General features: G+C 32.4%; 1 protein-coding gene across 5 annotated transcripts in view; it reads right to left on the bottom strand.

Moving 5' to 3' along the window:
* The window catches only part of LOC126978565 (frequenin-1), a 201373-nt gene that overhangs the window by 175939 nt on the left and 11714 nt on the right, over positions 1-13720 (bottom strand). For 2 of the 5 annotated variants that reach the window (XM_050827515.1, XM_050827519.1), the window contains exon 1: positions 5355-5539. The exons of the other annotated variants lie outside the window; for them this stretch is intronic. The gene's annotated coding sequence lies outside the window, so the exon portion shown is untranslated. Of the gene's footprint in view, positions 1-5354; positions 5540-13720 lie in introns of those variants that run through there. 5 annotated transcript variants of the gene reach the window in all.

Raw genomic sequence — 13720 nt, 5'->3', positions numbered from 1 at the left:
AAAAAGCAATATTTTATTTATTATGAACAGAACAACATCTGTCGGGTTAGCTAGTAATATTATAAAATCATTCAGAAATACTTTTTTGTTTTATTTTTAACTGATTATCTTTGATCATACATTTACGATGGTTGTAGACTATATTTTTTCCGAATATTTACATCATTTTTTTTCTATTGACAGAACAACGTCCGTCGGATCAACTAGTATAATATATATTTCTTTGAAAAAATATCTAATGTACAGACATTGCATGTTTTGAAGTTTATAATTTGTGAAACTGAATGATAATATCAACAGCAGTGCCGAGCAGAGGGGCGATGAATCAAAGTACCCTCCAAAACTCTCGCTCCCTCTCAAATTTGAATTCAAATTGAGAATATTTCACAGGGGCTCATAGCGGTTAGCCTTACCGTGACTGGTTTATGTAAATGTTAGATACAGAAGCAAGACGATATAATTTTTATTCTGTTGACTTACGGCACAGTAGACATATGTACCAGCAAGGAAACTAAGCTTAGTTGATATAATACTTTCCTACACGTGCGTACACTCCATTGAATCAATAGGTTTGTCAGGTTATTTTTCTAACCGTATTTAGAAAAGGAGGAGGTTTTCAATTCGACTGTAGTTTTGGAGCAAAGTTCCTTATGGAGCGTTGCGGAACGTAAAAAACTAAAAAGCGTTAGATTTCTATGTATAGTGTATGTATGATGCCTATACGGTGTCTAATACAATATTATAGTCTACATGATGACTCTTGTGTAATATTTTCAAACAATATTTTAATGAATGTTTTTCTTGGAAATATAAGTAAGTAAATAACAGACTTTTTATATTAAACTGCAAAAAACTACAATTGAAGAAATATTCCGTTTTTAGTCTAATCCTTTAGGAAGCGCAGGCGAGTGTGGGTAGTTTCGAAAGTTTTGTGCGATACTGTAGTTGAAGAAAATCTCTTGTCGTCGCGACAAACTAGTAGACAGAGCAAGTATTCAGCGAGAGTGTGAGCAGTCTACGATAATATGTGTGTCTCTTTTATTAATATGGAATATATATATATATATATATATATATCGCTTTAATAATTAATTATAATATACTGCTATCAAAATATGACTAAGTAACCATCTTTGTATCTATAAGATAATATCTCAGAATTTCTTTTTTCTTAAGTGGATAAACTTTATTTATGATTTCCATATGGTCGCATACAAGCCAAGATTAACATAAAACTTTCTTAAGTATTAAATTTATATTTTCTTTTTTAGTTCCATTATACATTAGTCCCTCAGGGGACAGCGGGCCTGGTCCCAAAATAATAACTTGAACAGTTGAAACCTTGTTGTGTGCCCTTTGATTTATTTATGTACACCCAGAAAAGTAGCATAATTTTTTACATATTCTATTCTTATATGTTATTACATATTATAATATAACATTATGATATATTTAGCTCCCATCAAAATTTTCTTAACCAACTGTCTTATAATTTTATAGTTATTACAATGCAAACATAATAATATACATAGTTATTATATTGTTGCCCCATTTGCATTACAATCTAGCCTTAACTGAGACTAATAAGTAATTCTACTTTAACTTAAACTGCTAGATAGATCTAATAATCTAATAATACTAATAATTAACACATTTCTTAATGTCTCTATTAAGGCGAAGAGTAAGCAGAAAACACGCAAACATGGTGTTTTTAGACAAGTTTTGTGGTGAAAATATAGCATTTCGAGCTATGAACACTGCTTAATCCTGTTCCACATATCCTTAAGTCTTATTTGTAGGTTGCTAATGCTTGCTATTGGTTATAGTTAACACTGTCGAGCCTTTATGAACTACCTTTTTTCTTTGAAGTTAAACAAGTTTTTTCGAATGGCGTGACGCATTTCTTTTGGTACTTCTCTCAGAAAAGTTATTCTAATAGCTTGTACTTTTTTGTGTAGGTTCATTTATTCAGATTAGTAGTGAATAACGAGGATTGTAAGCATATAAACTGTTTTCCACCCAAGAATTTTGAAAATATTGGCTTTGCTACACAGATGGCGGGCCGGCAGCCGTGAACTCATATCGCTCAAGGTCGCTGGCATTTAGTGTCGCCTTAAGAGGAAGTCACCTTGTTCATGTCTTTTATAATATCACTATTCGTATATTGTATTACAATAATTCACCAAAATATTAATTCACCATAATTCACAATGTTTTGTTCGTTTTAGTCTTCTTATTATATCAGTGTTGTCAAGGAGCTGGATTGCCTCGACGTTCACGTGATGATGAAGTCTATGTTGATGAGCTTCAGTATATTTTTGTATTACTTTGTCAACGAACTCGATGTTAAGGTCCCGATAGAGATCGCTGTTTCGAATGTACCAAGGTGCGTTCACAATTTCCCTTAATACTTTATTCTGGAAACGATGTATGATTCGAATATTTGTTTGTTTGGTGCAGCCCCACAGCTGGATCCCATAAGTCCATACAGGCATAAGACATCTTAGAGTGTTTCCCTAGAAGCCAGTACATATTTTTAAAACGAAGTTCTAACTGTTCTCTTAGTTTAATTCTCCATTTTTAGTTCATTTAACTACTGTGCTTACCACTATTTATACTTTCTCTTCTGTCAATTTAATTTATTGTTTGTAAATATTTCATATAGAGTATATATTTCCGGATTTTCTTTCACCGGATGCGAATGGAAAAGAAAGTTTCCGTCGCGCGTTTTATCCAGTTACTCGAGTTAGGTAACAAATCACAAATCGATCAAATCGGGCTCGAACGGCACAAAACGCGTATGTATGCTCCAAACTTCATTTCAAATTATTATATTCGACAGTTTATTTTACTTTGTGTTAGAATATTTCATAGAAGCTGTTACCCGCGACTTCGTCCGCATTTAACATTAAAACCATATTAGTTGTTGTTTAAATGCTACCACATGTTTACAAAACAATCATAATAGATATCTCTCAGACAGTTTTTTCTACCACTTTGCAAATCCACCTACAACGAAAAGGTCTTTCCATTTTGTTTGTTACTATATAAATTATAGCCTGTCACTCACAATTAATTTGACTTTCTACTGATAACAGAATTTTCAAAACCGGTTCAGTAGATTCAGAGACTGTAATGTGTGTTCATACGCACATAAGTGACTTTGCAAGAAACTGTCATAACCATAATGATAAACACACTAATACCAGGAACAGACATAAACTGATGATGCCTACTACTCGGCTAAGTCAAGTTAGTAAGTCTTTTGTGGGGCGATGTATATGCTTTTACAACAAGATCCCGAAAATGTTCAAAACAAAAGTATAACGTTATTCAAAAGAATTGTTAAAAAACGTTTGTGTGGTAAAGGTACATAAATGACTTTCTCAATCATACCACAGATTGGTAATAGAGCGACCACCCTCAGGCTATTAAATAATAAATTTAATTGTGCAATATTACTTTGTAAACATATTTTTTGATGAAAAACAAAAGCCCAATGAGTTTGTAGCGCCTATTCTTCTCAGGCCTGAGATTCATTTTGGAATGGGTGGTAGTTTTTTTTTAAATTTCAATAAGTGAAATCCTATTTTGAATAAAAATATTTGAATTTGAATTTGAATAAACTGTGCTCCCTATAACCCTATAAACTCACAAACTTTACCTCTTTATAATATTAGTATCGATGTTGCTACCAATCAATAACTAGATTAATCAATTCACAAACTGTGTTATTTTATAAATTATTGTGAATAGTAACTAAAAACATTAATTGAGTATTTTTGTGCCTTAACAATATTTTTATCACAATTATAGGTCAATATAATAATAAGATTGGTAACAGAGAATTGAAACCAAATCAAATGTACCTAAGATTGTAATGAAAGTATATCGACTTAAATAAATATATATTTCATAACTGTAATATACACATGGATTTAATATAAATATATAATAATACTAGCTGACCCAGCAAACGTTGTATTGCCGATATTAAAATCACGATGCAAAAGTAACTGTTGATCACAGATGGGTGAAAATTTGAATTTGTGTGTATTTTTTAATGCTGACTCATAATCAAACAAATTTAAAAGAAATGTCAAAAAAAATAAAAAAAAAAATTTGGCGTGGTGGTCCCTTAACATTTAGGGGGATGAAAAATAAATGTTGTCCGATTCTCAGACCTACCCAATATGAACTCAAAATTTTATGAGAATCGGTCAAGCCGTTTCGAAGGAGTTTAACTACAAACACCGCGACATGAGAATTTTATATATTAGATAAAGTAAAATAGTCTCATATCACATGTATATAAGAATATTTTTAAAGAAAGCCCGACTTTCTTCAACTCAACTGATGAAAAGTATAAATTTTCCCAAAATATCTAGAATGACGAAAGAGCCTGAATAATTATTATCATGGGTGCTGCAGTTTCAAGGATTTACTTCCAAATATAGATATGAAAAATAATTTAACACATGCAATGGCAATTTATGTTTCCATTATTTGCATTGTAGTTTTTCATGCTACGATTTAGAACTTGAAATACTCCATGGACGATGACAATTTCATTTTCAATTACTATTTTAAGTTGCCACGACTTATTAGAGAATATATTTATGTCCAATTACTAGGTTCGAACAAAATATTAACTAGCATGCAACTCAGTTAAACTCGCTCAATTTTTCAGAAAGTTGCCCACGTGAATGTTGCTTGAACAAGTTACAAGAGCGGAAAAAATTATTAATTTCATACATTTATTACTTCAGCTAATTTGAGTTGTATAAGTAGTTAATAATGTATTGTAAACTTTTAGTAATCGTTAAATAACAAGTTTGATATCGATTATACTGTACCGTAAGTAATCTAATTTGTGAATCGACATTAATTGTTAAATGATTTGCTACCTGTCCAGATTTTACGGTGTTGCCTGTTCAATAAAATTATTGTTAATGTTAGTAGATTTATATTCGTTAAGATTAAGCTGGGTTGGTGAACAGTTTCGAAAAGTATACGATGTGCGGGGGGAGGCATTTAGATGCCTGAATAAGTCTATAGAAAAATAATCCGTAATAGCATCGTCTTCACTTGCTATATTTCACTGTATAGATATAAATATCATTGCGCACTTTTTGTATATCCTTGAAGATTAAATATTATATAGTTAATTTAGTTCGAACTTAGCTGCGTAAAAATTTGAACAAATTTTTACACATTTACGAAAATATAGTCTATCTATATGTTGTGTTTATTAAATACATATAAATAAACGCGTTGAAGTGCCATGTTTGTAAAATAAAAACAATTTACACTTAATATACAAAATAAATTTATAACATACACGTTGTACTTACGTTGCCGATGCAAAGAAAATAGTTTTCAAGAATCTTCGTCTGGTTGTCGGTTTCTCTGTAAATATTTCACTTTTGCCTCAGAAACCAAAGTTAAGCAAAATTCCGTAAAATTATGTTCAATCTTGTATCTACTTCCTTCCAATCAGTTAAGAGACAAGAGAGTAAAGATAATTGAAATCAGACTGGTATACGATAAATGTGTAGTAAACACATTATTTGTAGTTCTGTTACAAAGTCAAACTAATAAACAAAATGGCTTTCCATGCAATCTTGTTAGCACTTCGCGTGATTGTGGTCCAAACATTTATGACTAGCACTAACTCAATTAGAGTTACGACTACGAAAATACGATTTTATCTATTGATTCCGCGTTTGAATTGCTCATAAACACTGGATAATGCCATATTAATTTTTTTTATAGAAAAGGACAAACGAGCGTACTACCAGGTGACCAACCTGGTGTTAAGTGATCACCGCCACCTCACCACATTCTTTTGTAACCTCATGGGTATCACAGGAGCGTTATTGGCCTTTAAGATAATGTACGCGCATCTTTTTTTTAAAGTACTCGTGTAATATCGACCTGGTAAATACCGCATAAGTAATATATTTGATTTTAAATAAGCGTAAAGTGTTCTCTATGAAAAATATTTACACCCATACCCATTTAAATCAAAGTGAAATAGGAATAGTCCAATATTCACACTGCTTCGTTCTTTATTTCCCTGTTCCATTTCAAACGGAAATTAACATAACAACATTATGTTCCATGCAATCGTTTCTTTAACAGGCAACCAATTGCTGAATGCAGACATGCCGTCGTGTTTTACAAGTAAGTCGACGTCTGCCTTTCAACCAAAATAATATTATATACACTTGCTAAACCTGGCTATCATTCTCAAAATTAGTTTGAATTATTAAAGTTGTTGATACTTTATAAAAGGTGTCAACAATAATCGCTATAATTGATGTGGCCATTTTTAGGCAAGACTTTTAGAAATCTTTGAAAGTTTGTATCTCCAATACACTACAATATAATAATGTATCTCTAATAGGAAGTAATTTATATGTTTAAAAATTTTTTGTTGTGCGTGATAAGTTCCGGGAAAACCGTATGATGGAGGTGATACAAACGATGACGAACTTTGCGGCGTGTCGTGTGAAGGTGGAATTCGGCACCAGGAATCCAGACAAACTGGTAAATAATAATATTAATACGTGGTCTAAGACACACAATGAAACAGCGTTTCTACGCAACGCCAAGTGTTCGACAAGTCTCTTCGAAGACAATCGCTTTGTCTTCGAGATGACCGCGGAATTGGCAATAGCTCGAGATTTCGAGACCCAGTATTCCGATACTAGGTGAGTCTAAAATATGTTAATTACCCTCCAAATTGATGTAACTAAAATAATTTATATAATCTAAAATATATTATATATAACTATGTACTTATATGAATATCGAGACTCTTGTACGCCGTCTTAATTTATTTGTTCATTTACTGTAATTTAAGCTTTCATGTACATCAAATTTTAATTAGTAAGAAGCCATTTCATACCTTAATATTTGTATTTGCAAAATCTCTTAACAGCTACCTATCTATGTAATGAAATAATTTATTTCCTAAAATTATCAGTGGTTATGTCTATGCATAGTAAAATGCCTTGAAAAATCAAGTTTTAATAAAAAAATAATGTTTGTTTCTTCAAGCCATATTGTAAATTAGCTGATCTCCTAAAGTTCTTTAACAAGCGTTTTGAATTTTTATAACTATAAACTTTTATATTTGTATAAATAGTAGCTGACCCGACGAACATTGTTCCGCCTTAAGAGGCGATAAATGAGCAGATTTTGGATTTAATTAATTTCAATATTTTATTATGATAATAAATATAAGGACATAAAAAAAAGTTCGTTAATGATTCTTTATTGGCTATGTATTTTGTTGCATGGGTTGCACTCTTCAGTGAAGCACCTTGTGATACACGACATTTACTCTTTTTTTAACATGTGCTAGAACAAATAATGTAGAATGCCTACCAACCCGACAACCCGAACATGCCACATATAATTAATTGAACTTGGGAAATGGATTGTCTTAATTCAGACCACAAACTTTCAAGGATTGGCCGTAAGATTTGAATGTAACGTAGATCATATATTAAGTATGTTATAAAAGGAATCTTTTTAATATTTTGACATATTATTATTATTGTTTTACTTACGATTACAGTCTAATCTATCAATATGTAAAGATACATTACGTTTGAATTTGCTATTGCATTAATTAATTAAATATAATTAACTTTTTCTATTTTTTTTGTTTTCTATTTCGATTTTTTAAATGTTTTTCTTATTTTTTCATTTTAAGCGAACGAACTAAATCAACAACGAAAGGCTGAGACTTGAGAATGTACATTTATGAGCCCAATGTCCGCATTCCTATCCCTACGGACATTGCCTTTTTTTTTAAGCCGAAAGTTTTTTAAATTGTAATTTAAAACATTTATGTTGCATGGTCTAAGATGGCAAAGCTTAAATTTCTGTACCAAGGGTAATAATAGGAGTAATAAGGGTTGAAAATAATATATACCGTCAAATATTATAAAAATAAAAGTATCAAAAAAACAATATAATGCCTTTGTCTCTTACTATTTAGCCACAACAACGGGTAGTGATTTAAAAGTATAGATACCTACATATTGAAACATTTACACAAGCTAAGCAAAATATTTCAGAAAGTATCTGCTCGTACAAAAGGGCGCTGTACTCCAGTAATATGACGATTTGTATGCAGCTCACTTTGTTTTCCTATGCCTCCTCAATATACCCCTCCTACATTATAATATGTAAACATACTTCAGAAAATAATTCTTATAAACTGGAGTTCAAATAGGTATACCTAAATATATATAAATAATACCTAATATCATTAAGATTTGATGACTATTGTCTAATTGAAGCAGTAATGTGGAAACTCGAAACAAAGAAGCAATTATAACAATTTATTAATTATTTATAGTTAGGAAGTCTTAAGTGAGTGGTACAAATTAAGTCCTACTGTTGAGTTCACATAGGTAGAGGTTACGATAATATTGAGACCATTAATTGGATTCACATATAGCCATTTCACAGAGAGCCAAGTGAGTTCTAACGTTTTTTTTTTATGAAAATAATGGCCGAGACAAGCCAGACATTCGGCTGAAGGTAATGAACGCCCTGCCCATTACAATTCTTGAAAGAATTTTGAGCGGCACTACAACTGCGCTCGTCACTGGAGACATAAGACGTTAAGTCTAATTAGCCCAGTAATTTGATGGTTAATTATTAGTGATGGTTGATGTTGAGTTTAAACTTTAACGGCCGTTTTCAATAACCTATCTATCCTTAGTTTATATTACTAACGGCCGTTCCCAATATTCAGTCTATCTCTTACTTGAGATAAAAATCGTAACTATCGTTGACTTTTTCTGTCCCAATAAACTTATCGACAGTTACTCAGCTTATCCGTACACGCTGTCTGTCAATGGGACGACGTATAGCTTACCAGCGGTAGAAGTTTGTATGGAAATTTCAATTCACGCCTCCCAACATAAGGCGATAAGAATGACTTATCGGGTATATTGAGACAGCTTCATGTTATCGACAGCTAATTACTGACAGTAGAAGGTAGTAATTTATCTCCATCTGTAGATACTATTTTGGGAACGGCCGTAAGGTAAGACAAATCTATCATTTTACGCTTACTAACATTTTAATAACCTATCGACATAAAGCATTGGACTATAACTATAATGGACATATCTATGGATAGATAAGATCTTGTCATTAAACGGTGACAGCAATGTATCCGTAACTATAGATATACGTTATTGAAAATTGCCGTAAACTGATATCAAAAGTACTTTACTAAATAAGTAAAATGATATCGATAACTTTTTACTCTAGTTACGACGATTACACCCAGAATATAATTAAATATAACTATTGAGTTAAGTATCTATATTGTTTCAAAGGTAACTTTGTGCGGCAGCCATTTTAGAGTTCAAATTCGATCTCAGACAGCATCAAAACTTTGGAAACGATATCCATATTGTTTGAAAGCAATTTTCAGGAATGCTATTATGGATTTATAAACTGAGTTAGTATTCGTTCTCAGTTAGGTCGAAAATCTTGGTAATGATTACATTATTCTGAAGGTAATTTTGCGCGGTGGCTGTTTTGATAAAAAAAATTCATGTACATGAGCTTTAAAGACGCACGTTATATTTTAATAAATAATACCACATTCTACAGTATACAAAAAAGCCAAATATTATCGATTTTCGTCATATATTCCCACTGATCACATTGTGATTCAACTTTGTCAGTGTTCTAGGGACAAATCGGGTCCTCCCAAAAATCTATATATAAAAGAAATTCAAATGTGGTTTTTAATGAAAAACAGACAGCATGCAGGATGAAGGATGCAAGGTGATGCATATAGAGTACAGTAATTTGTGAATTAAAAAAAAATGAAAGTGAATTTGTGTTTGAGAATGATTCCATTATTAATAAAGCGTGTTATTATACAGTACAAATAATAAAACTTAAATATAATGGTCAATGCTTTTGCACGACTGAGTACTAAATAATTGAAATTTTACCCGCGTAAAATTCACGGCTATCTGTCCTTCGAGCTATATACTTCAGTTTTGTAATCATCCGGGCTATGTAGGTGACTCACGTTCTCCTACGGATTTCTGCCTTTCCGATTTGATCTTGCAGGGTAGGTAACTCCGAAACTCTCCATCGCCCTCTGAGCGACCATGAGCTTTCTCATAAGACCAATAATAAGTATATATGGTATATATCCCTGACTGCTGTTAAATACACTGGCCTGCAAAAGTAAGTATCACACTTTTCAATTTTTTTTTTCTTAACTATAGAAGGTAGAGATTTAAGATAAAAAACGTTTTGTTGCAAATTTTATAGGCTTTAATTCTTAGAAACTAAAATTATACATTAGTAACATTTTTAACTTAAAAAAGATAAAACAATGAAAATAGACATTTTTAGTTTAGTGTAAAAAAATTCAACTAAAATGTATTACATGTTATTTAATTTTTAATAACTGGTATTGCCTCCTCGAGCTCTGATTACAGCTTCGAGCCGGTCTGGTATACTGATACTGAACGGTTTCGGAGCCGATGTTGGGGAATATTCTCCCATTCTTCTACCAGGGCCTGCTTTAGTGCCCTGAGGGTAGTAGGTGGTGGTCTGCGATTTCTGACTAGCCTCCCAAGCTCATCCCAGGCGTGTTCAATCGGGTTGAGATCAGGACTTCTTGATGGCCAAGCCATCACGCTGATACCGACCTCCTGAATATACTCTTGTACGATATGAGCCGTGTGTGGCCGGGCATTATCATGCATCAGCATCGATCCATCACCCATTTTTGCTAAATACGGCCCTGCATACTCATTGAGAATCTCTTGAGCATATCTTTGCCCAGTGAGGGTGCCATTTTCTATGGCTACTCTGTGCGACCTTCTGAAGATATGCCAGCCCATACATGTACACTGCCTCCACCGTATTGGACTCTTTATGAGATGCAGGCTTGAAGGTATCGCTCACCAGGTCGCCTGTAAACACTTCGCCTTCCATCAGAAGTGTAAAGGGAGAATCGAGACTCATCTGCAAACAAAATTCTTGACCATTCTTCTTCATCCCACTGCATGTGTTCACGGGCGTATCGCAGTCTCGCTACTCGATGGTGTCTCTCGAGTTTTGGGCCACTCGGTGGTCTTCGGGGTTTCAAATTTGCTTCAGCAAGTCTTCTTCTCACTGGACTGTCACTAATGTAGTCCCTCCGGGTCTGAAGTAGCTGTTGCTGGACTTCAACTGCATTTTGGTGGCTATTTCTTAACACAGTGGAAATAATATAACGATCTTCTCGGGCACTGGTACACCTGGGTCTACCATTACAAGGTCTCCTCAGATGGTGTCCAGTCTCTTCGTACCTTCGCTTTACCTTCTGGACCGTTCGTACCGTCACACCCACCATTCTTGCAGTGCGACGCATACTGATGCCTAGTTCCAGAAAAGCCATGATCCTAGCACATTCTTCAACTGAAAGAGGCATGATAAATAAATGTTATGTGCTTTTTAGCATAAATTTTTAAAACAAGACCCATCGATCTTGAAAAAAATTTAAAACAGAAAGAAAAATGTGAATGGTAAAATTGTAATTCGGAAACGTCCACTTTGGAAAAGGAATGGTTTTGTTTTTGAAGTTTTTTTTCAGCCAATTCTTAAAAGAAGGTTACCGACTATAAAGTTTTTATGTACAAAATTAAATTCTCTTTGGAGTCCTTTTTATTTCGAAAGTATATCTTGTGAACTTAAAACGTTATCCCAATTTTAAAAGTGTGATACTTACTTTTGAAGGCCAGTGTATTACACATATTTTATTTGCACAATTTTACTGGTATTTTCCAAATATTGTTATCCTGACAAGTATTAATATTTATAAAATATATCGTAGTTTAGTAGAGGTCTGTGCTAACGTACCGTGACTCCTGGCGTGAGATTGATTGATGAACCCTTTTCGCTTTCTTAATCCTTCTTTTAATGCCGCCATTGTTGTGAAACTTTGAGAAACTCATTTTTCATTTTATCATACTTTTAAAACGGATGACATAGTTCCCTATTTTTATTACATTACTAGCTGACCCGACAGACGTTGTTCTGTATATAATAAATAAAATAATGTTTTTATATGAATTTGTCAATAATATATAATAACATCAAAAATTACTTCGTCAAATATGCACCCTGCTGTCGTAATGAAATTGTTTCACAGCAGAACTGTCAAACCGTGCGTCAATAAATTCTCTCATAGAAATTTTGTATGGTCACATCAAAGGAAAAACAAATTTGTTGTTTTTATTAAATTTAGCAGCATTTTCCTATTTATTCACCTTTTAAACCTTCTCTGGACTTCCACAAATAATTCAAGACCAAAATTAGCCAAATCGGCCAGCCGTTCTCGATTTTTAGCGAGACTAACGAACAGCAATTCATTTTTATATAGATAAGATTATTGAATTAAATTTTTACCTTTATATTTTTTGTTTCTCTTGTTTTAAAGATCAGTCTTGTAGAAAATTTTTTGGGGAATTTTTATACTTGAACTCATTAAGCCAGAGATCGGATACTAAACCAAGTCACGACGTTAGCGCGTAATATCACACAGCGACATCATTTATCAGATCGAGTAGAGGACCGTTTGTAAATAATTTAAATAAACAAAGTAAAAAAAATATGCGTCAAAATCCAAAACGCACCTTTCATACTCATACTTTCGTATAACAGTTTAAATTTCACACCTCTTTTTTCCTTTTGAAGTTATACTTCTTTTGGCGCGATGGAGAAAATTGATGAGAGTGAATTTTTACGAGGCGCGCGCACACCGACACCTGAATTCTACATCGTGAAGTTAGTTCTAGGTGGCATGAAAATCGATAACTATGTTCAAGTTGTATATTCTAGTATTTTTATATTTAGAACACGTGTTTCGTAACAGTACAATTAAACAATGTGAATAAATAAATTGGTATTATTTTGGTGTTTTTATTAAATCAATTTCATATACGATGGTGATAGTATTTACTAAAAATTTATTAGTATATCTATATAAATTGAATATTACTGATAAAGCTGATTTGAATAAACTGTTTTGAGTGCATTTATAATTTGAGGTTAATTGTCGGTATGTATAATTTATTTACATCGTTAATTAAAAATTATTATTATTTCTGGTATATTAACAAATTTTATGTATAAATAAAAAAAAATCTACACTTGTTTATATTAACCTTAAATGCTGAGTGTTTATACTATCTTTGATCTTAACTATTTGTTAAAATTTGATTTGTTTTTCCATACGCCAAAGAAGTATAACTTCTAACGCGTGTACACAAGTACACACACTCTTTTTTTTATAAAAGAAATCAAGAGTTCAACAATCACTAATATGTACTTGCAACGCCAGAGGACTAACAATTTATAAGCTTGTATCGGAAATGGCTTAGAATAAAAGGATTCTAGTTTCCTTATCTATTCCATAAAGATGCAATAAATCTACGAAACTATTAATTATAATTGTTATTTAAATCATTAAACATTGCTGTGTTTATAATGACGTCGCAGACATAGAGAATTATTCAATACTAATAAAAAACAGATATAAACTTTGTGAGTTTATAATCTCTGGATTCACTGAACCTATTTTGAAAATTCTATTGACAATACATAGCTATATTATCTGTCAGTGTCTTATGCTATATTTAAGCTCGAAATAAGAAAATACTTTTTCGTGGTA

This window comes from Leptidea sinapis, chromosome Z, assembly GCF_905404315.1.
Source record: "Leptidea sinapis chromosome Z, ilLepSina1.1, whole genome shotgun sequence".
In the NCBI taxonomy this organism is placed as follows: domain Eukaryota; kingdom Metazoa; phylum Arthropoda; class Insecta; order Lepidoptera; family Pieridae; genus Leptidea; species Leptidea sinapis.
Note: the sequence above shows the minus strand (reverse complement) of the source record. Positions and strands in the feature narration are given on the sequence as shown.